Raw genomic sequence first — 26,725 nt, forward strand, 5'->3', positions numbered from 1 at the left:
GCAATATCAAAAGTGAGACGGAAGCATTCAAAACAATTTCAGCCCACGAGTGAGACACCAGCATCAATGCTCAGCTTCTTCCTGCCTCAGAAACCAGCACTGGATTCTCCCGAGAGAGCTAAACTCCCACAGGAACTCAGGAGGAAACATCCTGATTTAAAGCCTTCCGTTTGGTTCCACTGATCTTTAGACAGTCAGAGACAAGTCAGACAGCTGCTCCAGGTCTCTCCCACCTCCCTGAGGAGGAACTTGCAGGCTGACACATCTCCAGCTCTGCTAAGCAGCCAGCCCTGCAGCTCACCCCACTGGCCGTGCATCACCAGCTCAGCACATGAACTTTCAGCGCTCCTGCCCTGAAGATGCAGGAATGGGAGTGGTGTCAGGACCACCATTAGCATAAAAAAATAAAGTTGGATAATTTATCTAGACAATACAGATAGTGTGTTAATTTGGAGTTTTCTATGAGGGACGAAATTAGATCAAGAACAAGTACTGCTCTGCAAAATGCCTCCTTCCCCTGCATCGCCACCTTCTGAACAGAGGGTGATGAACAAAACCAGACAGCAGTACTGAGACTGGAAGCCATGAGAGCAGAGCGTACCAAGAAGTGCTGTCTTTATTTTGCAGATAGGAAACTGAAACACAGAGGGAGACAAAATAATTTCGCTACCATGAGGAACACACCTTGAGATCTCAGGAACTACCGTGGTCAAGTTAAGTGCTTAAAAAAAAAAAAAAAAAGAAAGAAAGAAAGAAACCCAAGTGGTACTGTTACAGCTACCTTACTCTAGGTTTGTCATCAAGAATTCTTTTATTTTATCACCCTTATTAAACTAAAAATATATATATATTAGATTTAAGGCAGAGAAAAACATCTTAGGTAAAACAGCAGAAGGGATTTTGTGGCATTTAAATAACCTCCTCTCTCCAATGACCATGTTCCACAGGTTATAAATTACACACCTGGCTCTTTCCTCATCACTTCTCTTCCCACTACCCCACAAAATCTTACCCCTTGCCATTCCACAAGTCCCATCTCCTTCTTCGTCAGAGATAATTTAATTGATACTCTGAACTATTGTTCTCAATCCTGCTTAGCTGCAGGACAGCTACTTCTGTACGAGACCTCTATGGAAGAAATAAAATAGAACTTCAGGCTTTGCAGGAATGCAATTTTTCCTGCAATACACAGCGCGGCTCCCCTCTGCACCCTCCGCTAGGGTAACGAGTGAGGCAGCGCTTGACAGACACGCGCTTTCTTAGCTACACACTCCAGAGCACATCCATCTTCAACACTGTGAAAGGCAACAGTTCTTTGGAAAAAAACACCACGTTGGTATGTGGTCATGTAATTAAAGACCGTCATAATTCACACCCACATTGTGGTAGGTTGGAGTTGTGCAGGCATCCTTAGTTCTGGCATTTCCTCATTTTAGGCTACTTGCGTTTGAAATCTAAGTGACGTTTTTATCGTACCACATCATAAATTAATTGTGCAGAAAAAGAAATATCTTTGGAAAAATAAGTCCTCAGAAGGAAAACCCAGCTAGATCCCCTGCAAGAATTAAGCCACAATCCTGGCTCCTCAGACACACCCCAGGCCTGAGACAGGAACGCATCTGAACAAGATTGAGCACATAAGCACTCTGACTGTGTTTAAAATTAAGCACATGATAAAGCACCACATGCTTTGACAAATCAACGCTACAGAGAAAATACAGGGGGGCTGAGATCAAAGAGAAGAAATGGGAAAGCGAATGGATTCAGAAAGGACTCAGGCTGACAAGGCCACACATTCACACCACTGGGCTTGAACACAATCTTCTCTTTTATTCTTACACTAGACAAATGAAGAATAATATTGACGCCACGAGCAACGGCAAGATGATAACAGCATTGTTCTCCCTGCCGACGACGCATGCCTCCGCGTGGGTGTAGGATAGGTTAGTCGCTATGGAGCTGGATCAAAAGCGGTTGTTAAGGGAACAAGCAGGAAAGGTGGAACAATGGCCGAGATAAGAAGCATCCCCACCAAAGTGCGACCAGACCTCGAGGTTTAGAGCTGCGAGGAGACAAGACTTGGGCCCCCACCCGAGTGACGCGGTCGCTTGGCCAAGGCCGAGCAGACGGAGGCCAAAGGAAGCGTGGCGGGCCTGGAGGAGCTGGGGCAGGGCGAGGAGGTGGCAGGGCGGCCAGGGACCGGCGGGCTGCATGGGTCCGCGGAGCGAGCGGCCTCCTGAAGCAGGATGAAGGGGAAGGTGCGACAAGAGCTCTCACACAGACTTTTGCCAGTCTCTGCCGCATGCTGCGTGGGAGCAAGCTCCAGAGCAGCAGGCACTACCCGCGGCTCCAGGACAGGCAAAACACAAGACGCAGAAGGAGCTTGTTAAAGCCTTCTCACTAATCAAGATTTTTAAAAGCAGCCAACTTCTCGGTCGCAAGATCCTGTCTAGCGACCTTCACCCCAAAGCTCCCTCTTTCTAGGAATTAACATCAAATTATTTGCCTGCCCTTGCTGCACAAAACCGCTCGATTCTCACAGGCAGCCCCGTACAGAGGGTGCACTCAGCAGCGTATCATCTGCTCCTGCAATTCATAAGCTACAAATTGAAGAAACACACCAGGAGCTAAAATGAGTTTCCGAGAATGAAAACAGCTGGTAAAGAAACAAAAGCCAAATATTCTCCTGGCTGCTGGCTGCATTTTTTTTTTAATTTAGCTTAAAATGAAATGAAAAAAATCTGCTTGGAACCCAAATAGTCTCTAGCTGAAAATGTGGTGTCTAGCCTGAAAAACAGAGGCTTCTGGACACAATGCCAACAAGCACAGGATTCCCATGGACCTGGTGTTTCTCAAGCCCTTAATGTGGTTCAACTTAGGCAAGTGGTTTTAGGATTCCCAGTTTAAAATCTACGACGCACATCTGCAATTCATTTTCGTTTCTTATTTTATTTCTTACTTCTTCAACCAACTCCAAATCATTTTACGAGTTTTTGCAATCCGGTACTAATCAGTTACTCATGCTGCAGGAGTCCCCGCTTCCTAAGAAGGGCTCCCTTTGCACAAGAAGCCAAACTGTGCATTTCATCAGCTGCATTTTGCCAGAAACAACAGTAACTACCTGATAAAATAAGAATGCTTGGCAATGCTAAGCACATGATTCCAAGACATGAAAAACTTATACCCTAATATACAGCATAATTTTCTGTTTCTTTCTTCTTCTATCAGATTCACCACTTTAAACCAAAGACAACTCCTCTACCAAAAGGACTAATATAATTGCCTGTTTCTGAGAGATTTGACAAGTGGCTTCAGGTTTAAGAATAAGACTTAGAAGAAATTTTCATGTAGCTGTAATGGAGGAATTCCTGTATGAGAAATGCTAGTGGGTTAAAACTTTAAATGGAAGTGTGAAAAAATTTTAACTGTCAATAACTGCCCTCAGAACATCTAATATGTTAGATGAAATGTTGAGAAGACACACCAAGTAGGGCAGTTATTCCCAGAAGCAATTTTGACTTGGTAAGAAATGCTAACGCATGATACAGACTGTCTTTTTACTTCATCGCTCCCATTTAAAATACAGCTTATCTGAAGAAAAGACTCCATCTTCCCTTGTGCTGTGCACAACACCAGCACTGAGGTTCACTACACACAACAGAGGAACCCAGTCAGTGGAGAACAATACACTTTTCAGGGGTCCAGTTAGCCTGCCAGCACTCATTCTATAACAAGCCTCCAGTTCCCTGTCATTTCCATAAACTGTGTTGGTGAAGCACAGACCTGAACATAATAAAGAGATTAGATTGGTTTTGCTCATAAGTGTTCTCCACTGGTGGTGGATGCAAATGAAACTTTGCTGGGTTTACTACGTACCCTGGTACCACCAATTAGAGGACCCAAGCGTGAAAAGGAATGGACAAGGCTGCACTTCTGCTGAAAATCTCAACTGCTCCTCTTCCCAGAGTGCTCTCAAGGTAAGGTTTGTACAAAGCTGAAAGATGAAGAACAATGGACTCAAGTTCAACAAGGTAAATTCTAGCTTAATAATGGGGGTGTGGGATTCACAGGAGTAATAAAAGCACTGGAACAGGCACCCAGAGAGGTTGTGGTATCTCCATCCTTACAGATACAGGAGGGACAAGGCCCAAAGAAACCTGACATAATTGAAGTAGGTCCTGCCCTGAGAAGATGAGGCATGGGTAATCTCCAAAGGTCCCTTCCTATCTAAAGCATGTCATTATTCTATGATCTTAGTTTATGACTCCTCCTATTTAACATATGGGGGTGCTGGACTGGCAGGACGCAGTATTATCAGCACACAGACAACACCTGGTAGCTCATCTCCATTTGTCCAGCTCGGATAAAGAAACCATTGGCTGAGCCATAGTTAAGGGAAGGTAGCAAAACGCCAGCTATGTGAGACAAAGAGGATAATTGCAGGTTTAAAGATAGAGAAGAGATGTTGGTGAAGGTTGCCCCAACACCCCTCATGGCAGACTGAGTTTCCACTGGTCAACTCAAAAAGTGCTTATAAACCTCCCAGATGGAGGTTAGTCACCCACCCTGGCTCAGAGTGATCCTGTACCAGCAGACTCACAGAAATCCTTCTTCGCATAGCACTGGTTAAGTAGTTGCCAGACAGTTTCTCTTCTTTGCATGGCCTCTTTTCAAGTGTGTTAAAGCTACTCTGGGCAAACTGGCTATGTAAAACACAACCAAACCTTTTTTTTCGTTGACTGGAAGAAGATAAACATTCAGCACATTTGAAAAAATAAAGGTGGCAACTAAAAATACACCTCCTGCTGAGATACCAGCATGCAGCCATCTGTACCTAGGTTCAGAGTATGCAATTTCTTTTTTTTTACAGATCTGCCCTGCCACTGACAAAATACAGGTTATATACAGGATGTCCAAAGATAACACAGATGGCACTACCTCATTTATTGAATGGGACACATCACTGCAAGATTTTAGCACAAGCACTTGGAGAATTACAGTGGCAATAGACTAAACTTTAAAAACAGAGTTCAGCTTACAGTTAGGCTTGCCTTTCTGACAGACTGCTGACTCCTCTCTCCCTCAGTGCATTGCTACATCCAACACAAACCAGATTCCTATTATAATAAAGCATCGTGGAAGGACACTCACAAAGATCATGAATATCGTGCATGTGCACATGGTACGCGTGTGCATGTATGGACACACAGAGTCCTTGCTTGAAATAACCCCACAGTCTGTGACTTCTAAGGTGTGATGCAGTGTTCGCCAACACTCAGGAGTGGGCAAAGAAAATTAATTCTGGTAAAAGGGGGCTACAAAGTTTGTGGCTTTGATTTATTTGCTTCCTGAGCCACAAGAACAAAACATGATTATTTAATGCTATAATCTTATTTTGCAACTGTGACTCTAGTAACACTTCAAGTACTACTGTTTGTAAGCCCTGTAGGTTTTAGGCTCATCCATGCTGTTCGGAATGCCCCTCAAAGGTGAAGCACGAGGAGCTGTATTCTTCACCAGAATGCCTGCTTCAGGTGTTCCCAGGAAATCATCTCACTGTGTCTCCAGTTGCTCATTCCTGCAGCCACATCAAGTGGTCAACTCTGAAATCTCTGCCAAGGAGTTTTCTCTTAATTATCCAAATGTTAGGTCCCACTGAAACCTGAAGACACTAAGGCTACATTGGCATCATTCTAAAGGTTTGGACAAAATGATAAACATAGCCATCACCAGTGTGGCACTAAAGGATTCTCTAAGGACCCTGCGGTATAAAATAATGACAATAGTAATCATCGCGGTATTGAATATAAGTACTTCAATGATGGCGTTATTCCCAAGAAGAGAGAGATCAATTTTAAGACAGAACGTATGTTAGTCAAACAAGGGTAAGTCAACAGGAAAAAAAGAGCATTTTTCTTTCATATTTACATGATCTTCAAAAGCAACATGGGTTACAACTAATCAAGCTTTTTTGCAAATAGACATCTCCCAGTTTCAAATTATAGGCAGCCAGAAAACAAGTTTGCCATCTAATGCACTGTTTTTTTCTATATCATGCCTTTAAAATCATTAATAGATTGTAATCTGCTGTAAGTGGGTTTGAATACATTTTTCTGAGACTTCTAAATTGACTTAGACTTTTTAAAATCTTTACAATGACTTCTTTTATAATCTAAAGTCACTGTCCAAAAGTGACATCTCCAAACGCCAAATGCATCAAGAATGGTTAACTGACATACCGCATGCTATAAAGAAAAGTATAAGCAAGAAGCGGGGAGACCCACAAACGCATGGTCATGTCCTGTCACCTGAGAGCATACATGTATGGCATTACTCTGACAAACAAAAGTGTTACAGCCCTCTTGAAGAGCTGCTGAGATTATACCCAAGACCATGAGAAAGATGCAACCTCTACTGTCTGGAGTCATCACTGACTCCACTGTCTTCAAATGCAAGCAGGCTCAGTCTAAGATTTCAACATAAATGATTAGTGTTTTCAGGGCAGAAGCAGTTTTAATCAGATTTAAATATTCACATTTTCCAGCATACTCATCACCACATCAGAAACTTTAGATACTCAAATTATCCATGATTCTGTATGCGTTTCACCAGAGAAGGAACATCAGCTGGAGGGGATGCAGTCTGATGGGAAGCAGCCACAGCCCTGCTGGCTACAGAGCACAAGACATGTGGAGCCCCCAGCTCGAACCTGGGGACAATCGATGTGGTCACAGTCACAGGGCCAGGCTGAGGACTGTTGGATTTCTGCACTCTGGTGTGGGCGAGGTGCTCGGCGCACTGCAGGACCCTGGCCATTGCTCATTTTCCAGAATGAGGAATACCCAGAGCCTTCAGCTTCCCACCAGGGCCTGTCAGTCATGGGCAAGGCCATTTTAAATCCCACTTACTGTGTATCCCACTTACTTTTGTGGGATACCACAAAATCCTGCCGGGCAGGGCTCTAAGTGGGTGCTTTAGAAGATGGAAACCAAGCATTAAGCATTAACACCTCATTCCACAGCAGATCTCACTGGGTGGAAGAAGCTACTTTGGGGGCTCCACCCCACAGCAGAGGGTCATGGCAGGACAGCACTCCCACCTCCTGACTGCCCGCTCCTCCCGGGCTGGAGGATCCTCCGCCGCAGTGCAGGCCCCTCCTTCGCCCACAGCCTCGGCGAGGGCTGGTGGAGATCAGATCTCTCACACACCAGCTCTCATCTTGCTCTGTCTGCAAGAGGAAGCCAAGGCCCTTCAGCCCTCTGTTTGAACACTCCTGCTGGCCCAGCTTCAGGAAAGGGGGCCTGGCAGGGGGAAGGCTGACACAGAGCAGCAGTAGGTGGAACACAGGACACCTCTGTGGTGTATTCAGCATAAATCAACGTGCAGTAATGTTGATACAACAATATTTTAGAACCACTGCACCACTGAGCTGTTGGGGCCCTCTTCACCATTACACAGAAACCCACAGAATTTGGACAGAGCAACAAGCAGGCTTCTTACCAGATGAAGAATGCCGCTGTCAAATGCTGGTTTGGGTAGAAAGCAACCTGACTAACAACAATTCTGTTTTTGCCTTTCTGAGTTTCTATTAAAGAGAAAGCTACTATAATTAAGGAACCTTTGGAAAGAAAAAACAAAATCAGTCTGAAGCTCCCATTTCTCTTGCACAGCTCACATGACAGGTACAACTTAACTAGTGCATCTATTATTGCTTTGCTGGCTTCCTAATGACACATCTGGCTTTGATGAGGAGATTTGTCAGCCCAGCTGGTAGATAAAAGATTCCTTTCCTTAGGGCTGAACTTCTGATTGCCTCTTTCAAGCTTCAAAAGAGACCAAATGATGATTTAGATGCAGTCCTATCAGACAAAACAGAGCAGGCAGGAGCTCGCGCTCGTTGTTCAAGAAGTAGGATTGTTGCGAGAGCAGAGCATGCAGTCCTCGCTAACTGTCCTGGGAATGGCAACACTGTGGCTGGAGGACAAACTTCTCCCCATTATCTACCCAGCTCCAGCACAGCATAACAATTAGCTGATAACTCTTCTCAGCTCCCAGGATTTGGAAGGACAGGCATTGAAGAAACATTCTTCCAATTTCCTGTTTGAATAATGCAATCCTCACTGTCTGGATCTCATCGTCAGAACATCATGCTGCACCCTGGCCAGCTTTATTATATCTTTCATGCTCAATGTTTACATTTTGCCTTTCACCCTCCACATGTTTTTTGTCTAGAGCTCTTGAAGGTAAGACATGAGCTTCAGCTATTGCACAATGAAATCTCTTTCCACAGAACTTTAATATTCTTCTCCAGAGAGCTGGGTAGATAGCACCCTCCCCTACCATCCTTGATAATCTGCAAATTCTGATGAATCCATGTTTAACCAAATTTTAAATAGAATACACATATAATTGTTTGCTCTAGCTTCTTTAAATTTTCATGCTGGAAAAGGTTGGAAAATTCTTGGCAATGAGTTTGTACTTTATATATAAAATGTCACTTAATTTGCCTGACAACATTGCTGCAGTGGTACATTCTCAGTTAGCTGTACTTGTGATGACAATAATGAATGCTATGAAAACATTTAGCTATACTAGGGAATCAGAGAACAGAGCTGGAAGAGCCCTTAAGAGTTCATCTAGTCTAGCTCTTATGCCTTAAGGCAGAATCAACTGTAGTTCGTCCATTTTCAGATACTTGTCTAATCCAGTCTTAAAGCCTTTCAAATTTGGAGACTTGACAACTCACCAAGGCACTAAATTCCAGTGTTTCATTATTTCTGTTCAAAATGCACAGGAAAAACAGCTTACTGCTCTTTCCCTTTAGTAGAACACAGCTTTCCTCAAATGCAACATCCCAACCTGGGTACAATACTCCAAGTAGAGGTCTTACCATGACTCACTGGCATAACAAGATTATTTCACGTTTTAAAGACACCTGCACGGGTCTGTTCCCTCCATGCAGGACATTGAGAGCTACAGTAGATCACTGTGTAGACACAATCACAGAATCATAGAAACACAAGGTTGGAAAGGACCTATAATCTAGTCCAACTGTCTTCCTATCACCAATACTATCCACTAAGCTATTAAATCATATCTCGTAGCACCACGTCCAGGCACATCTTGAATGCTGTTGTTCAACTCAGCCTACAAAAATATGAAGAAAGTTTGTTTAACATTGCATCTATTACTATACCACTTAGGAAAATGCTTGTACTAAAGAAGTTGAATACAAAAACTGTTCCAAGGATCATGCAATCAATACCTACTTTATTTTAATTAAAACAAAACAAAACAAAAAACATAAGGCAATGGAGTTTACACAACTGCTGCCTTGTCACTTGTCTCCCAGGCTGAACTCACTGGAATTCTTGCTTTAATGTTGAGCCTTTTACTTACCATAGCTGAACTACTCTTTTTAGGCCACTTCTCCAATCTTCCAAAGATTATTTACTTAGCGCACTGACACACTTTCAATAATTCCTCCCAAACTTACTTTATCACCTTCCTCTCTACAGTAGATTTCTAGTTCTAGCATAATTGTACCTCACTGAAATGTCATGATTTTTATGTTCTAACCAGAAACAATTACATATACATTTAATAAATACAAGGTGACAAAATATAATAATTCTATATACTGTTTGAATAGTGAAGTACACGGTCAATTATTACATTCTACCTGAAGCGATGTACACTTTCTAGCAGTTTATCTTAACTTTGATTATCTGTTTGAACAGATGTATTTTTAGAGTGCTAAGGAAGAAAGTGCAAGAGTTAAGAATTTTCAAGAGCAAATCAGATTTAGTTGGCAATTCAGAGTACTTCTGTCATCCTATGCACTTTGCTAGCAATGGTGTGTTTAATTTCTAGTGTACTTCAGAGCAAATGTTAGTGCAATTATTCTGCCTGCTAAAAGCTTCTCATGGTTCATGCCAAGTTTTGCCATGGTATTTTATCACATGACAGCATTTAGCAAGCTGCACATGATTAAATTCAATTATGTCAGTGAAGATGCAAAACAGCTCCACACAGCTGGCATCACACAGGTATGTGGGCAAAATTCACCAAAACAAAAACAATATGTAAAATAACTATAAGATTTTTCAGGACAGAGTTTGAACTAAAAAGCCATTCTCTCCAACAAACTAGTGGCAGAGTAGTATGCTAAATCATGACTAAGAACCCACTTGATGTCAATGTCAATAAATGGGTAAGAACAGAAAAATCAAAGAAAAGTCAGGAAAAACGGAAACTGAAAGCCAGCATCAAACATGCTCCCAAAGGATCACCATGAGCAAAACAATCACTGTTACTCCCTCCTTGCTTGCTGACCAGAATTAACAACAGCAAATAATCATTAATTATGCCTGTAAGGATTGCATCAGCTATCTCCAGAACAAAAGAAAAAGTCTAACCAGTAGGGACATTTTAAAGAAATACAAAGTGCCTAAGCAACCTGGATTACATTTAAAGCAACAAAGTTGTAAGTACAGTTTTGGGAAACTGTGTTCTGTACTAGCTCAGGTCCCAACAAACTATGAGATCATGTCTCAGGAAGCCCACCTGTGGATACAGATACACTCTGCATTTGTATTAATAATGCTGTCAGAGGCAGAAGCTTCTACTGGTGCCTACCCCTGTGATAGCGATGGGGAAAATAAAACCAGCCAGGTTACTGAAAAATAAGAATAAAAAGCTTTAGCAACAGGCAAAGAATGAAATTATGTGGTGACTGATCCTTTCATTAATCCTTTGGTAAGAAGGACCACATACAACAAATGTAAAACTTGAAATTTAACTTCTGTTAACAATCAGATAGTCTGTGCTTGTTCATTTTTTGTTGCATATAACAAAAAACTTTGCATCTAACAAAGTGTGTAAACAATCTTAGAAGGCTGATTTTCATATTATCTAGCAAAACAGAATGAATTGTCACAGTTTTCTATTGCATCAGGCCAGCATTATACCTACTCAGACATTATTTCAAATAAAAAAATCCTGAAAGCTTGGAGAAATATTCAGTAGACAAATTTCCAATGGCAAATTCAAATATTCTTTGAGACTTGTTTCTGCAGCAATGAGATGGTGTTATGTTATTGCCTTGATCAGCCTCAAAATCAGTATGGAAATCTATTATAATTTTTCACATTTATAAATGCATACAAAAGTCAAACTAATACAACAGTTGTTGTATTGGCCTAGAGTAATAGATTACTTGTGTGTTTCTAATAAACAAATAAAATCCTTGGAAAATAGGCATGCAGCATCAGCAAAATGTTCATGAATCTTTCATTCACTTGGCTTATTACAGACCTGTTTATTCATCGCCATTAATTCAGTCCCACTAACACTTATATGAACATCCAAGGGTAAATAAATGCTTCTCTGCATAGCATTCGATCTCCATTTCAAGAAAAAGCAAGGTTAACAAACCATTACCGTTAATCAACGGGATGTTGTCTTGCACTCCTTCTCCTCAGCACATCATGCAGGGTCCTTAGAGATGCACAGATTAAGAGATGAACAGATTAAACCAAGAAATTTGGGCAGTACGTGAAGGTATCAAGGTGATTTGACTACAGAAAGAATTGTTATGCTAATTAAGAAGAGGAAATAGTCAATTATCAATGGGAAAATTTTACTGCCAACCTAAAAAATCCCTGAGTTAAACCAGACAGCCAACCTTAGTTTCATAAATTAAGGCAAATTTTGTAGCTGAAAGTTTAAAAGTTTTTTGTTTTTGTTTTTAAATATATTACAGACAAATGGACAGAAAAATGTCCAAGGAATCTTCTTTGATACAGTCTGAGCTTCTAGATTGCCTCCCTCCTCCAGAAGAACCTATAACACTGGTGAACACATGCTCACACAGTTTCTTCCTAAATTCACATACAACTTGAGCTGAATGGACAAATAAAACCTCCAAAAGAACACAAAGCTCATTAGTACCAGCAGATATTGCCACACACATGCAGAAAGGGCAGAGGAAGGGACTTGTCACAAGACTTGTGACAGGACGGGATCTCACACCAGGCCTGACAAGTGACAGTGCCCACTCACCGATAACCCACATCCCATTCCAAAGAAGGATGAGGATTCAAAGCAAACACTCATTCTAAACGAAAGGAAGTTGTGAAAAGGTGGTAAGCTGCTTGTCTCCTACAGCGTAGTTTTTGTGCTGCCTCTTTACCCCAACTGTAAGCACAAGACTGTACAACACCGAGGTGAATGCATTTAGACCGCAGCTTAATATTAAAGAAAAAAATAAATCTATTTCCAGATGCACAGCATGCTCACTAAACATTGCAATGCTGTGAAGCAGCTGTTCTCTAAGTGGCCTTCTTCTAAAGAGAACATTATGTTCTATTCTGCATGAGCTCAGAGAATCCAGGATTTTTGCCCCTGCTAAAAACCACATGCATGTAGACCCCTTCCAGGCTACGATGCTTAACGTATCCTGAAATGACTTCCAGGAGCATTCTTTGGAAATCCTTTGGTTAACATGAACGCTTTAGCCAGGAATGGACTTTTCTGGATCTTACTCACGGACTTTTACTAAAAACTATACCGACTCATTTTTCCAGCCTCTAGGAATATTGCATGCAACTGACATTTTTTTTTTTCTTTAAGAACCTCACTCCAGGATCATTATTAAAAACTATTTCCAGACTTGGGAATAATTGCACATATAATGCCTTTCCAAAAATACCAATATTAGATTATCACTGTGCCCAGTGAGTAAAAAAATGATAATCCTAGTAAAATAGTTACAAAAACATGCTTAGGAGTATTACAGAAACTTTACAATGTTATTGAAATCTGATCACAACTTCATCTAAAAGTTACCCAGTTACTCCCAAATCGTACCATTTATTCTCACCAACCTACACAATTTTCATGTCAATTTTGGAATATTTACTCAAGCTCCAACTCAGAATTTTACTGCCATGCACATGTCAACTTTCACTTGTTTGACAGAATAAGTATAGAACAAATTAGATGCATCCTACATGTGTACGACTACAAATTGTCCCAGTCGTGCAGTAAATAGTATTATCTTGCAATCAAGTACAGGGTTTTAAAAATGTATTGACAGTATTTGCAAAGTTTCAACACAACTTCTTCCACTGGGAATGAACAGTAGCTGTTATTACTGTTTTAAGAAAGAGAGGGTATGTGAAAGGCAAAAAAAAAAAAAAAAAAGGATAACCTTTTTCTGTTTTGTACGGCATCTGCATTGGTAGTGATGTGACGACTACATGAGCCAAATCACAGACAGAAAAAAAAAAGTCGTTTTTAGGACCATCTTAAATGGAGATTAAGATTAGATTAAAATTGATATTAATTCCCTTTCTACCTTTATGGCCAAGCAGAAACAGAGTCAGGAATCAGCCTGATTTCCCCTTCACAACACCAAATCTAATTCCGACTACACGTAGACTAGTGGGGGTCACACAGCTTCGAATGAGAAACGTTCCCTTTCCTAAAGGCTGCATGTCATCAGTATTTGCGACTTCCACAGACAACACAAGTACTTGTAAGCAAGGGACAGGTAACGTTGTCCTTGCACAGCTAGGATTCCTGCAAAGAAAACACCACTAAAATAAATTAATAGTTTAGTTTACTCAAAACTCCTGTATTTACAGACTTGTCTGCCACTTAGAGCAAATGCTGCAAGTTAGTTCCTATGGCAATCAGCAGTGTCATTAATCTGACTGTAATCAGGATCATAGTCATCACAGTTCAATAGTTCATCCTTTTAAAGAAATATTTTAACAACTGTGCTGTTGATAATCTGCAGTTATTTTTGTATCTGGTTCGGTTCATTAACTTGGGGAAAGACCCTCAAGGCCCATTTCTCATCTGCAAACCGGGAACAGCATCGCGTACCTTCCTTTGCCTGGCATTCTGGGGGTGCAGGGCACTGAGGAATACTGCTAGCGCCTCATCTTCTGAAGCACGCCCTGCCAGCACCTCCCACTGAGAACAATGGTACTTGCTGGCTGCTGAGAGCTTTTGAAAATCTGGCACTGAAACATTCAGGAACGTTGCATCACTCTTTTCGAATTGGAACTTCAAAGTCACTTACATGACACAGGCTTTGCATTTCCTTCCAAAAAATGTGTATTTTCACTGAGCAAGCCTGCATTAGCTCTCCTGTGAGTACAAACGCAGTGAGTACAAACCATTGGCAGCTTTCCTACACGTCAACCTAGGCAAGGTGACCCCCAAAAGAGAAAAGAGCGCTAATCTCGTTCACTTGTGATCGTATGAACCTGTGCCTTTCCTCCGGTACAGAGAGCAAGTGCTGAGCAAGAGCTCCCAGGTGACGAGCACCCCCACCACACACTTTTCCAGTGAAGACACGGACTAAACCGTCTTGGATTTCCATGGTTCTTTCAAGACATTTTACAGGATCAAAATTTTAGCTCCATAAAGTATCAAATGTAATGTCAGTTCATATCTGCCACACAGCTTACATAGATAATTTCAACCAACTGTTATCACTCATTAAGAAAAGTTACCATACAAAGCAGAAATAAAATATACCAGTAAAAATAAACTAAACTGAAAGCAAAAATTATTTAGCTATTTAACCTTGTCGGCAACAGTGGAAGAAATATTACATAGGCGGCTAAATATGGCACCATGTCTCAAGGCTCAGACAGAGACATTCCTCTTGCTGAAAGCAATATTGTTTTAACTCATATGCTAAGAACAAAGACATATGCTTTGTCTTAGCATTCACTGGTTGTTTCTTGCCACACCTGTGGACACGAAACAGCCTAATGAGGACATACAAATAAAGGAGCTGCACATTCACCTTCTTCATTTTTCAACAGAAATCTACTGTTAGATGTCAGCTCAACAGAGGTCTTTCAACACTAGTATTATTACTTTTTTTAATCCTGAGACACTTTTAACATCAAATTTGTGACACGACACTTATTTTCACAAAGGAAAATATTCTTGGTGTTAACAAGAGATTGGCATTAGAAAACGGATGCTAAGAAAAATGGAATATCAATAGCTTAACTCTCAGGTTTGCCACTGGCTTCAATAAATTTAGGACTCATTTTCTAAAGTGATGAGAAAACCACAGACAGGTTCACGATAAATAAACTTTAGCAGACTAGTCAGAAGGATTAACTTTGATTTTTCAAAAAATGCAAAATGTAGGTAACTACAAGAACTTTATACAAAAGCTTACAGCCAACATTTATTTAGATTCCTTTGGAAAGATACTGTTGTTTGGTTCCATTTTTCTTATATAATTCTGAACAACTGGTAAATGTGCTAAAGAAATTGTGCCGATTATCCTTATTCAAATGTTTTGGGAGAAGTCAATAAAACCAGAAAAACCCTGTGTAACCTCAAGCATATGAAAAAAAAATAAACGAAGTTTGAGCAAAAAGTAAACTAAATGTACTTCAGAAAAATACCCGTAAATAAACAGATGAGAATAAACAAGAACACCCCAGTTCGTAAAGGCATCCAAGGGTTTTCCCAGAACACGACAATGTGCACGTGGGCTTCACAGAAATGTCTGCTCTGGTCTGCAGACGTGGAAGCATTAGAGAAGCAGGTCTTAACTGCCTGCTGGAGTTAACCGTCCTATGTGATAACGCATCTTCTGAAATGTTGGCATCTCCTTATCAGGGAAATACTGCTGCACAACGTACTTGAACCAACACTAACAGGGATCAGGAAACCCTTGAACATGGGATTAGGAGCCAAGGTTGAAGCAGCTTTAGAACAGCAACAGCACTGGGAGAGTTGATCTGAGAAGTGCAAGCCTCAAGAGTGGAAGGAATTGCTAAGTAATATCAGGAACTACACCAACATACAGGCAAGGCAGCAATGATATTAAGCAAGAGCAAAAGGTAGGCTGAGTATCTGGGAAAAAAATCTTGAAGAGTGAGAATCAATATAGGGAATTATTCCTAAGGGAAACAGTGGAAGCGCTTTCGCGTGGGTATTTTATGAGAGACTGGGCATACCACCAACAAATGTACTGCAGGAAAGAATCAGACAATGGCAAGGAAATGGATTAAACGTGTTACTAAGACAATTTCCAGATCCGATTTCTGTGAAGTGAAGACCATGACCTCACCACTGAATCTGTGGTGTTACCATTAAGCACTGTCCCATACAGGCCCCAAGCCCCTCACTGGAAGGGGTACGGTCTTGAGACAGACCACACCAAAGACCAAAGGGGATCTGGGAGTGCCTCTTCATTGTTATTTTATTTTTGTATTAATGATGGGTCAATTTATGGCCACAGATTTTGTAAGACAGAATTCACTAGGGATACTGAGGAGCAGAAAATTGAGACACAGAATAAAGCTTTTGGTGAAAACAAGAGGTCTGAACTTGATTAAAAGAAAAAAAAAACACAACTCAGAGGAACAGAACATTTGAAGACACATATGGGGGAGAGTGACTCTCTTCCAAAGACAGATGGCAGCGATGGAAACACTGAAAATGGCTGGTTGGCCAAACTGCTTTTCTGTATTTGCCTCATGCTTTCCAGTTCACTCCAGTTCATTGAAGCACAGCAGAAGTGTCAGCAGCTTTTCCCTGCAGTGTTCCCACAACTGTAACAAGCACAGAGAAAATTTGAGCACCTATCTGCATCTGATCAGGTCACAGGCACTCCGTGTATCTACCATCGGCACTTTCAAATCAGAGCAGCTATTTCAGATGCTGCTGCGGGAGGAAAAAAAAAAAAAGAAAGAAGAAAAAAAGCCAAAGCTTCCCTTTCATCGTTGACTAGTAGGAACTGGCCACAAAATCCAAATAAAGAGGAGCTTAGCAAACAGAGAAACGGTCTATTCAGGGGACTAGCCCACTGTAAACACATACACTGCCCAATTAAAACATCCTTCCCCTCTCGTAACAATGATTTGTCCCCTCGTGGGACACCTTCATGTGCTGAATTTACCAGCCTCTCCTTGCAGCATCACAGGAAAATGAGAGAGCTGATTAACTTGGCAGTCAAGCCAGGAGACATGCGCGGCTGACGTGATAAAACAGGACTCAGAGATTCAGCTCTCATCTCATGGCTGCAAGCTGCTGTCAGCATTCTAGGACAGCTTTACACAAGCACCACGCGTAACAAGACACTCTCCTTCTGCCTGACGGTTCCTGCAAGCTTAACAGTAATTTACTGAACATACAACACCTCGGTTAACACGAGTTCCTTGACGAGAGATAATTCTCGAGCATCTATTTGATCTGTGTTTTGTCATCTCTTTACTGGAATGCTCCCAAAAGTCACCTATCCCTTGAGCTAGCCCCTGGCTGGGTTACTGCACAGCTGGACACTGAAGACGTTCATCGGACAGAAGCATGCTCACTGCCCTCCGAAGACGGGAGAACAAACAGACCAAGGAGTCATCTAGCCAGTGACCTGTTAACACAGGTGGACAACAGCAGATGCCAAGGGAGTATTATAAAATGGGGAGGGTGTGAAGCACTAATTCCTTCACATAGTCTACCACCATAGGGAAGTTGAATGCAGGTTGTGTTTGTAGTAGTTTTTGATGTAATCTTCTTTTGCTAGTTTGTTCAGTTGTTTCTTGAATTCACAAGAGCTTTAGCACACTCTGCTATGCATCAATTTTCCTAAGTTACCTACAATGTACAAAAAAGCATCTGCTTACCTAAACCTTTCTACTGTTAATTTGAAATTCCATAAGTCTTGTATTCGAAGAGATTGTTCACAATCTCTGCCTACTCCTGTTCTTTATTTCACTAATCATAATCTACTTAAGGTGTCCAGCAGCTGGGACACTCAGTATCAAAATCCAACAGTCTCACTGAATTGTCATGAGCACTGAAAAGCAGTCAAGAACAAAGGGAAAAAAATACAGAGTTAAATACCGAGAAAATACAGACTTCTAAATTTGATCCTTTTTCAAAGGAACAAAGTTTTGCTCCATAGATCTTCTAGGAATGCTGAAAGATTAGATTTCAAGAATATAAGACCTTGGGGAAGCTTCATTTATTTTCTTTTGGCCATTACTTCAGCAGAAAAGCTACAGTATTTTAATTTTGCTCTTATAGTTCTAGAAATATAACTGGACACAAACATACAATTTAATAAATTAAACACGCACAGTTTGGATTTGGCAAATTAATCCACTTCTGTGATCAAGCAGAATTTGAATATGGATCATTCTCAAAAGCGTTGGCAAGACTTGCCTTTGCAGTATCCTGAACACTTAGCTCACTACCTTTACATATACCTCCAAAGAACTCTGACAGGAATGCCAAGAGTTCTGGTGGAGGTTCTAAGAGCTAACAGACCCCCTCCCATACATTCATTTCAGCATTAGTTAGTGAGACAACGCGATAAATTCCACTATCAATAAGGTAACACAGTAACCAGCTGTTTATTTTACCACCTGTCACTAAACACCTCCAGGTCATCTGCTCAAGCAAATGCAGAATATAGACTAAAGCTTCAGCTAAATAAATCTGTTGAGCCCTTGTATACTTTTTTACTATTATTTTTAACCTATTGCCCAAAACAACGGAAAAGGATTCCAAAGCCTCTCTACAGAGGAACATAACAGTGCACAACCCTCTAAATTTAATGCTGTTGTTCCTAAAGGAGGTAATAAATATCAAATGAATAGGAGAGCTGTGACTATGCCACCAGCATGGATTGTCATTTAAATCCTTTCCAATTATAAGAACAATGAGAGCATATGCCTGGAAAGGACTTTGGGGAGTGATATACTTTTAACCTCCCACAGCTATTTGGTCAAGGGCCCTCCAGGGAGCTGGGCAAGGGGGTGGACAATGCGATAAGCAGGTTAGCTTCCAACAGGCCCTGCAGCTTTAGAGAGGACGATGCTGTGTTACCAACTGCACGCTGCACCCAGCAATACTGAGTAGCAGGGCATAAACGCTTCCAAGACTGTGTGAATGAGAAATTACAGACAGCCCTTACTCCAGGAACATACTTGGTTGATCTTCAGCAGTACCAAACTGAAAAAGGAAAATGCTGGTCTCCGCTTTAGCAGACTGGGAAAACTGGACTGTGTAAAACAGACTTTCAAGTATTGCCTGTGCAACTGTCACCGAGTGAAAAAAAGAAACTCAAACAGACACTTCATATAATTTCCTTGCCCTGCTGTTTTTAATACCTTCCTTAAGGTCCCAGCAAAGCACCTCGTATCTATCTGCAAAATTTACTTCTAAGGTTTGAAGTTAAAAAATTCTTGAAATTAATCACAAGCCTAGGGGCATTATTAGATCAGGCTTATATCTATGTAATATTCTGCATTAAAAAGGGAGAGTTCACTAAAACACATTTTTCTTTCCTTTCTCTCCATTCAATAAAAGTAGATATTGGAAAAAGGTACCTTATTTCTAGCCTGGATTTACTCTATACCGCAAACGTTAAATTAAGTAACAGAAGGATTTAGGAGGTTTATTGTTTCTGCACTGGTATATATGGATGCATCTCCAGAAGACAGAGTGCAGTGGGGAAGACTTAGTAAGTAAGACATGCAACAATCTTCTTATCTTTCAGAGACCAAGGAAAGAGGAGCTCTATTACTCTCATTGGTTTTGCTCTTCGAATTCCTTTAAATGTTTAAATATTTATGATTTTTCCATAAGACTGCATTTTAATGCTTGTGCATGACACAACATTTCACACAAACTATTATATGAAGAACCCGGACAGGCTAATATGGACTAGAACAAATCTATCCTCCACAAGAATGAAACATGTTTTCCTTCTACAGATGGTTCAAGCACACTTGGATACCAACCAGCCTCTTTTGTCAATAAGAGGATCACTGAGTATAAATCAAGTTTTATGAGCAGCACTGTACACCTCTGTATTCCATTACCATTGGCAATGGTATGTCCAAAGCCCTTAACTAAAAACCTTTCACATCTCAGCTTTACTAACACAGAGAACTTCAGCCATCATTTTCATGGGATGGTTATATTCAGTTCACACAAGTCATACTGACACATTCACTGGCGACTGGGGAAGGATGACTCCTTTAGCTGAAAAAACGCACTGGGCTCATGTAAGCAGATCCAGTATATGCATTTACTGAGCAGTTTCAGCAAAATTTTGACTAAAAGATAATGCGTATTTAGTCAGCTGAAACAGATTGCAATTATCATATTTTCAGTCTCCTGTTGTACTCCAGTCTTCCACCCCTTCCTCAGGGCAACAAAGTCACCAGGGAACTGGTCTAGCTCCTGCTGTACAGGATTGTACAACTGTATCCCTGTGGGTTTTGGTGGTTGCACAGATGGGAGACAGCAAGAGAAAAATGAGCATATTTCGCTTTGCACACCATGTTGTTTGGGGAGGCTCTGGCAAATGTCTTTATACATAAGGCAGACAAAGTTTGGCTTGTCCATAGTTAAACCTCAACAGTTCATTGTGAAGGACTATAACAATGATACAGGAAATGGAAACCAAGACAAAAAAACAAACACGAAAAGGGTAAAGCAGGCTCAAGTACTTTGCTCCTGAAAACAATTTCACATTGATTGCTCAACAGCAATGTTTGAACTGGAATGTCTGTGTTTGGTTTTAGTCAGGCTCCCATTTTGGCAGGGTGTGTTACCTTGCTTTCTCCTCTAGCATTTCTGTGAGATACAGGCTGCAGGTTGTCTGACCAGTCGTAGGACGTCCAAGTCTACCATGTCTCCTATAGCTACTCCTGTTGTAAAAATAAAGATGCACTTCTAAGAGATCATTCAGCTGATGCACTTTAGGATAACCTGATTCATGCCTTAGAAACTTCTCTCCACTGACTCTGTGAATATTGGGGTTACCAGCTCTGCAGGGCACAGCAGATGTCTACGTTCAGTCCCTTTTCAGAGACAGATAGGAATCTTCTCACCTCACTTCAGCCAGAAATACAGAGGCTGGTCTCGCTGGGGGCAATAGAGAGAGAGGCAGGTTACAGAGCACCACTGAACTCTGTGGAGCAGCCCACAGGCACTGCAGCTCCCCTGGGCTGAAGCACCAAACAGGAGAGGAGTAACATTTGAAAGTCTCTTTTGGGTCCTGCTTGAAAACAAACAAACAAAAAACAGCAGAAGGCTAATAATAAAAAAATCACATTGTAATCTAGGCACACAACTAGATGATATAAGGTACTTGCACTTCTAGAACTGACATACAGGATTATATACCAAACTTGCAGAACCCCAACAATATGACTAAAGTGCTTCAGATTTGAAATAGCCTGTAATTTTATGAAACTTTATTTAGGAGCATATTTCCTTGATGGAAATCGCAGACTTAATTACTTTAGAGAATTCCTTCATAAGTATTTCCTCCATTTCTGGAACACGTGTATTTTCCATACCCGGATGTGTTTTTGCTGTTCTCATTAACATCTTCCCAATTAGGCCAAGTTGAGAGCCACAGAAAAACCCTCATTTGCAAATACTTAGTAAAGAATGGCTAGAAGGTGAAACTTGAATTTCTTTAAGAGGCTTCAAGCCTAGAGAGGGCTGTGAGCAAATTCCCTTCCGACTACAATTCTGAGACATTGCAAATGAGGCAATGATCAAATACTGGAACATGGAAGAGAAAGAAACAGGCAGTAATAATGCAACAAGCTGGAGAGAAAACCGAGCTACTGGGGACTGCTGAAATTGCCTATCACTCACAGCTACTACTTGAGTCAAAAAAAGATTTGAAAACCAAGATATGATTATTAGATCTGCAAAATACACCAAACTAGGAGCTGCTGCTAGCATGAGGAAGGACATACAGGAATAAAAAGCAAACTAATCTTGACAAGTCGGAGAACTCCAGAGGAAATAAAAATTAAAAGAAGATAATACGGATTTTAAATTAGCATCAGAATTCCCTATTAGACGCATCAATGGACAAAGAGGTAGTGGGGGACATTTTCAGAGGGATACTGTGATTCTGCAATAATTCCGCCTTTCGAAAGAGTAAAGAAAGTCTGTATGCAAATTCTAAATATCTTTTTAAGAAGTTGAAATGCAAACAGGTGGACCATGTTATAAAAGAGAGGAAACTATTGTTCTAATGATCCTTTCCAATCATAAAATCCCTCTCTCTCTTAACGGCCAATCTTCTTCAAGCTCATGAGAAGCAGTAATTTCTTCTGAGGTGCTCTTCAAGATTCGTTTTCAATTTCTGCTATTTTCTTGGAGGCATATCTAAGAGATGTGGCTATATACTTAATGCGTTAAACACTGCAGACAAGATAAAAGGGTTTCTGTGACGGTATTTCTAAAAAATTATGCCTTTGAGCAGGAAGAAGTTTGAGAAAAATCATTCAGTTGGTAAACACGGGAAAAACCCTGGATTCTCCTTTACAGCCTCAGCTATAGCTGTCACAAGAGAATAACTACTGCAAAAGAGATTTCCTTCATCCAAGTCCTACAGCATGTGCCAAAATGCTTAAATTCCTGATTAGGTGATTACACACCAACCATGGAATAAAGTTTGGGACTATCACAGAACACAGCTTTTGCACTCTTACCATTTTTTACAAATACTGAACACAGGCCAGGGCTATAAACCTAAGTCCTCGTTCTTTCTGCCACCCTGCTCCCTTTGACTATTGAGTAACAGGCTCTCAGTTTCCAGCCGTAAGTCACCATCAGTTAAGGGATCCAGCACACATTATCCATCTTTCTCCTCCTTTCTCCAAACAGCACCTGGACCAGCATCAACTCTTCAATACCTGAGGGTGACAGAGCACTGGAACAGGCTGCCCAGCAGGGTCGTGGAGTCTCCTTCTCTGGAGACATTCAAAACCTGCCTGGACGTGTTCCTGTGTGACCTGATCTAGGTACTCTCCTTCTGGCAGGGGGATTGGACTATATGATCTTTCAAGATCCCTTCCAATCCCTAACATTCAGTGAGTCTGTGTAATCCCCTCCCTTGACCAGCTAGCAATGCCATGCCAGATGCACCCCAGGATACGGGTGGCTCTCCTGGCCACCAAGGCACACTGCTGGCTCATGTTCAGCTGGCTGTCGATGAAAACCCCCGAACCCTTTCTGCGGGGCTGCTCTCCAGCATCTTGGCCCCCAGCCTGTATGTATAGCCAGGGTTGCCCCTTCCCAGGTGCAGAATCCGACACAATGTGCTGCATGGGAAATGCTGGGGAGATTCAGGGGCTGATTCAGTAGACAGAGGTGACCACTCTTTCCTGCTGCCTACCCCTTCATCAACAAAGCTATCTTAAATTTTCAAGCAGCTAAATTAATATAGAACACCTCCTCAAACTTGTCTTCTTTAGTCTAAAGAGTGAAGTAAAAAGCCCTATAAAGCATACCATCTGGGTAACACAGCATATAGGAAACTGATTTTACACAGATGGGACATATCGCACACTCCCTTATGTCCCTATCAACACACCAGCTTTGCAAATCTGCCATAAATAAAAACAAAATTGACAACACATTATGTCTGAGGCCAGCAGGGCTGTGTACGCCTAGCATGTACTTGGCAGAGTCTGGATTGTTCTCTCCACTTTTAACAAACAACTCACTTATAAATGGAAAACTTGCTAACGTTCAAGTATTTTGCTGTGTTCAAATGTCAGGAGGATTGTATTCAACTGAGTCTCCTAAAAGGATCAACTAAATCACCATCAAATTCATAGAAATGAGGCTGTAGGTTGCTTAAGACCTAGTAGGACTTGACACAGCCTTCTTATGAGCCACAGTAGGGACAGACACAGATCCGGAACATTTTCTATTAATTCTTTACCAACATGTGAAAATAACATTTTAAAGATGTTTATTTTCACCAGTTACATTAGGTGAAGAATATAGCTGGACACTACAGCTGAACACATATGGAAATGCTTAAGAAGCAGCTCCATTTTCTGTCCAAGAAGTTTCTAGACAAACATAATAAACTATGCTACACACATGGCAGCTCAATGTACTACACAAAACCAACCAAAACAAAACAAAAGTTTGTTTTCTTAAAAAAGAAACTTCATTTATTTTGTAGGAGGAGTATATGAGAGAGGAGGGATTATTCTGTACCTGTCTATTTCAGATAAGAGAATAAGGTACAAAGACAAGACATACCAACTCGGATCGTATCTTCATCTAGCAAGTATCGCATCTTGCACAGTAGTTAGCGGTCGATGGCTAAGGAAGAGAACTGGGCAACTCTATTGCCCAACACATTTCCTGAGCCTGCAACAAAGTGTGCCTTAAGATCTCCACATGCCAGGTCTTCTGCCTTGGTATGAAACAGACTTTGTGGATCATTCTTCCAAGAACATGTCCAACATCTTCATGCAAACTATTAGCACTAGAGTATTGTTTCAAAAGCTGATGCATTTTATTTATCGTGCAAAGTATTTCTTTTTGCTTCTTTTGAACTTCCTACTTCCATTTGCTGTACCTACTTTTTGTTACAGAATGAGAAAGAGTGTTAGACAGCACAGGTCTTATAAGACTCCCATGCGACTCTAATGGTAACCTCCGTCCATTATAACAACTATTACTGCCACATGTTTTCTCACCATTCAACATTTAAATAAAGAGTATTCTTTCTCACTCCAAGACATTAAGCTTGCCTTAAGAAGCTGTGGCAAAGGACCCTGTCTGAAATTGTTTGAAAATCCGAGGATATCACAGATACTGGAACATCCTAATTCAGACGTTTGATGAGCCTTTCAAGTCCTTTGATTTGTCAAGTGCAACTTCCTTTTAAAAAGACATGTTGACTCCTCCATGTTCATATAAAGTTTATCATATGCCCAATAATTCTAATTTATATTATTAGTTCAATGTTTCTGCACAGGAGAAAGCCAGATTTCTCAGTCTGCAGTTCCCCAAGCTCCCTGGAAGTCTTTTCCAAGTTGTCATCATACCAGCCCTACCTATTCTCTATTAGGGTTGAGGATGCTTTAAGTGAAAGGTTGCACACAAGTGTTAATAACTCAGCAGTTCCTCTCTGAATCCCTCCTGGGCTGTAACATCATCTGGCTCCCGCAGTTCATTATTTCTCACAGCTTTGTTAAATCTACTAGGGTTCATTTTGAGATCTGGCTGGATTAATTTTAAACATTTTAAGTTCTGGTGCAGAAACCATGATGAACACAGGTGCCACAAAACTCATTTCTTTCTTTCTGTTCCTCCTTATCCAAGTGATTCTTTCACAATGTAGTTTTTAAGGGTTTTTGCAAACCTTCAGACAAACTTTTCTATTCCCTAAATATTTGGAAAAGAACTGTTATTTGGCCTTCCAAAGTGTTTGTTCTTTTCTATCATCCTCACTTGGTCATGACTTCAGCTTTTGGAAGTATGCCTCTAACTCTATAGCTTTTCTTCCCTGCTGTTTCACATCATAGCTTTTCTCTCTCTCAACTGGCTTTTGATAGGGCTGGGGCATTTGCTCTTCAGTATAGTGTTTTTAAATAATCTTCACGATACTACAAACATCTCCCCTTTTTCACTGCTTCTTTCAGTTTCTTTTTAACAAGCTTCCTCATTCTTGGTTTGGATTAATTCTGCAAGGATGTGTAAGTACTCTTGTGTTCACACTTACAGGGGGCCACTGGTAGTAAAATTTTGCACCAGGTTCTGCACAATTCTCAGGAGAAAGTCAAAAGTATTTTCCTCTTTCTAGATTCCCTGACCAGATGTTTCCCAAAGGTGTCGTTCGTGATGTGTAAGAGGACTGAGGTGCCAGTTTTCTCCTATTTTGTTTCCTACTTTAAAGCTACATACTTTGTATTAGTCTATAATTTTCTGATCTGAAAGTTTGCAAAACTCCTAATCTTCGGGATTCTATTATAACACAGTTATTTTCCTGATTTGATTTTCAGCTTTAAGACACCACAATCTTTCTCCATGGGTTTGAAACCTTTTGTCATTTTTATGTAACCTATAACTTGATATCAGGGCGTTCCAAATGACATTTTTCTTCCATCAACCTTCTTACTGCCCTATTTAACAATTTCACATAAAAAACAAACTTCTCAGGTCATCTACCTCGTTTCCTAAGATTTCAGAGTCTGCCTAGAAATGCATACATATCTGGTCCAATCTTCTATTTTTTCATGTTATGTCAATGCTAATCTAAGTGGAGAAAAAAACATCGGTCACATGGTGAAAATTTTCAGTGACAAAGCAAACATGGCAGGCATAAGTTTTTATACGATAAGAAAAATGAACCAGAAAGCTTATTTTCTACTAGTCATTATTGACAGTAGACAAACCCTATAATAATTCAGCCAGCAATCCCAGGGGGAGGAGGGATATCTTGTGTCTTGTTTCTCAGGTTAACTTTTAACTGTTTCTGAAATATATACATGAACACGACAATGTACTTAAAAAACCTTCTGTATTTATTATAATTTTAGCGTGTCCCTGAAGCTATATGCTAAAATACACGAGTACAGACATGACCCTCAGTGATTCTTAAATCTCTTGAAAGAAAAAAGAAAAAAAAAAGTAATTTATTATAAAGAGCTACATGGAAGTCTGGAGGCAAAGAAAGCCAATGAAATATCTAGAGAAAGGGTCCATCTCATGGTCTCAATAACTTAGATTCTGAAACAGAAGAACATACATAGTTACACACAGCTGTCAGATTTTGTTTCCTACACCCAAAACCTGATGGCCTGCCACTCTTGAAAAAATTATATTTCAGCTTAGTCTTTAGTTTATCATGTTGAATTTTCCCTGTTCATTCTACAGAAAATGTGAAAACTAT

General features: G+C 40.7%; 1 protein-coding gene across 1 annotated transcript in view; it reads right to left on the reverse strand.

Annotated features, from left to right (window-relative positions):
• The window catches only part of EXD3 (exonuclease 3'-5' domain containing 3), a 297,266-nt gene that overhangs the window by 252,345 nt on the left and 18,196 nt on the right, over positions 1 to 26,725 (reverse strand).

This window comes from Cygnus olor, chromosome 19 (assembly GCF_009769625.2).
Source record: "Cygnus olor isolate bCygOlo1 chromosome 19, bCygOlo1.pri.v2, whole genome shotgun sequence".
Taxonomy (NCBI): Eukaryota; Metazoa; Chordata; class Aves; order Anseriformes; family Anatidae; genus Cygnus; species Cygnus olor.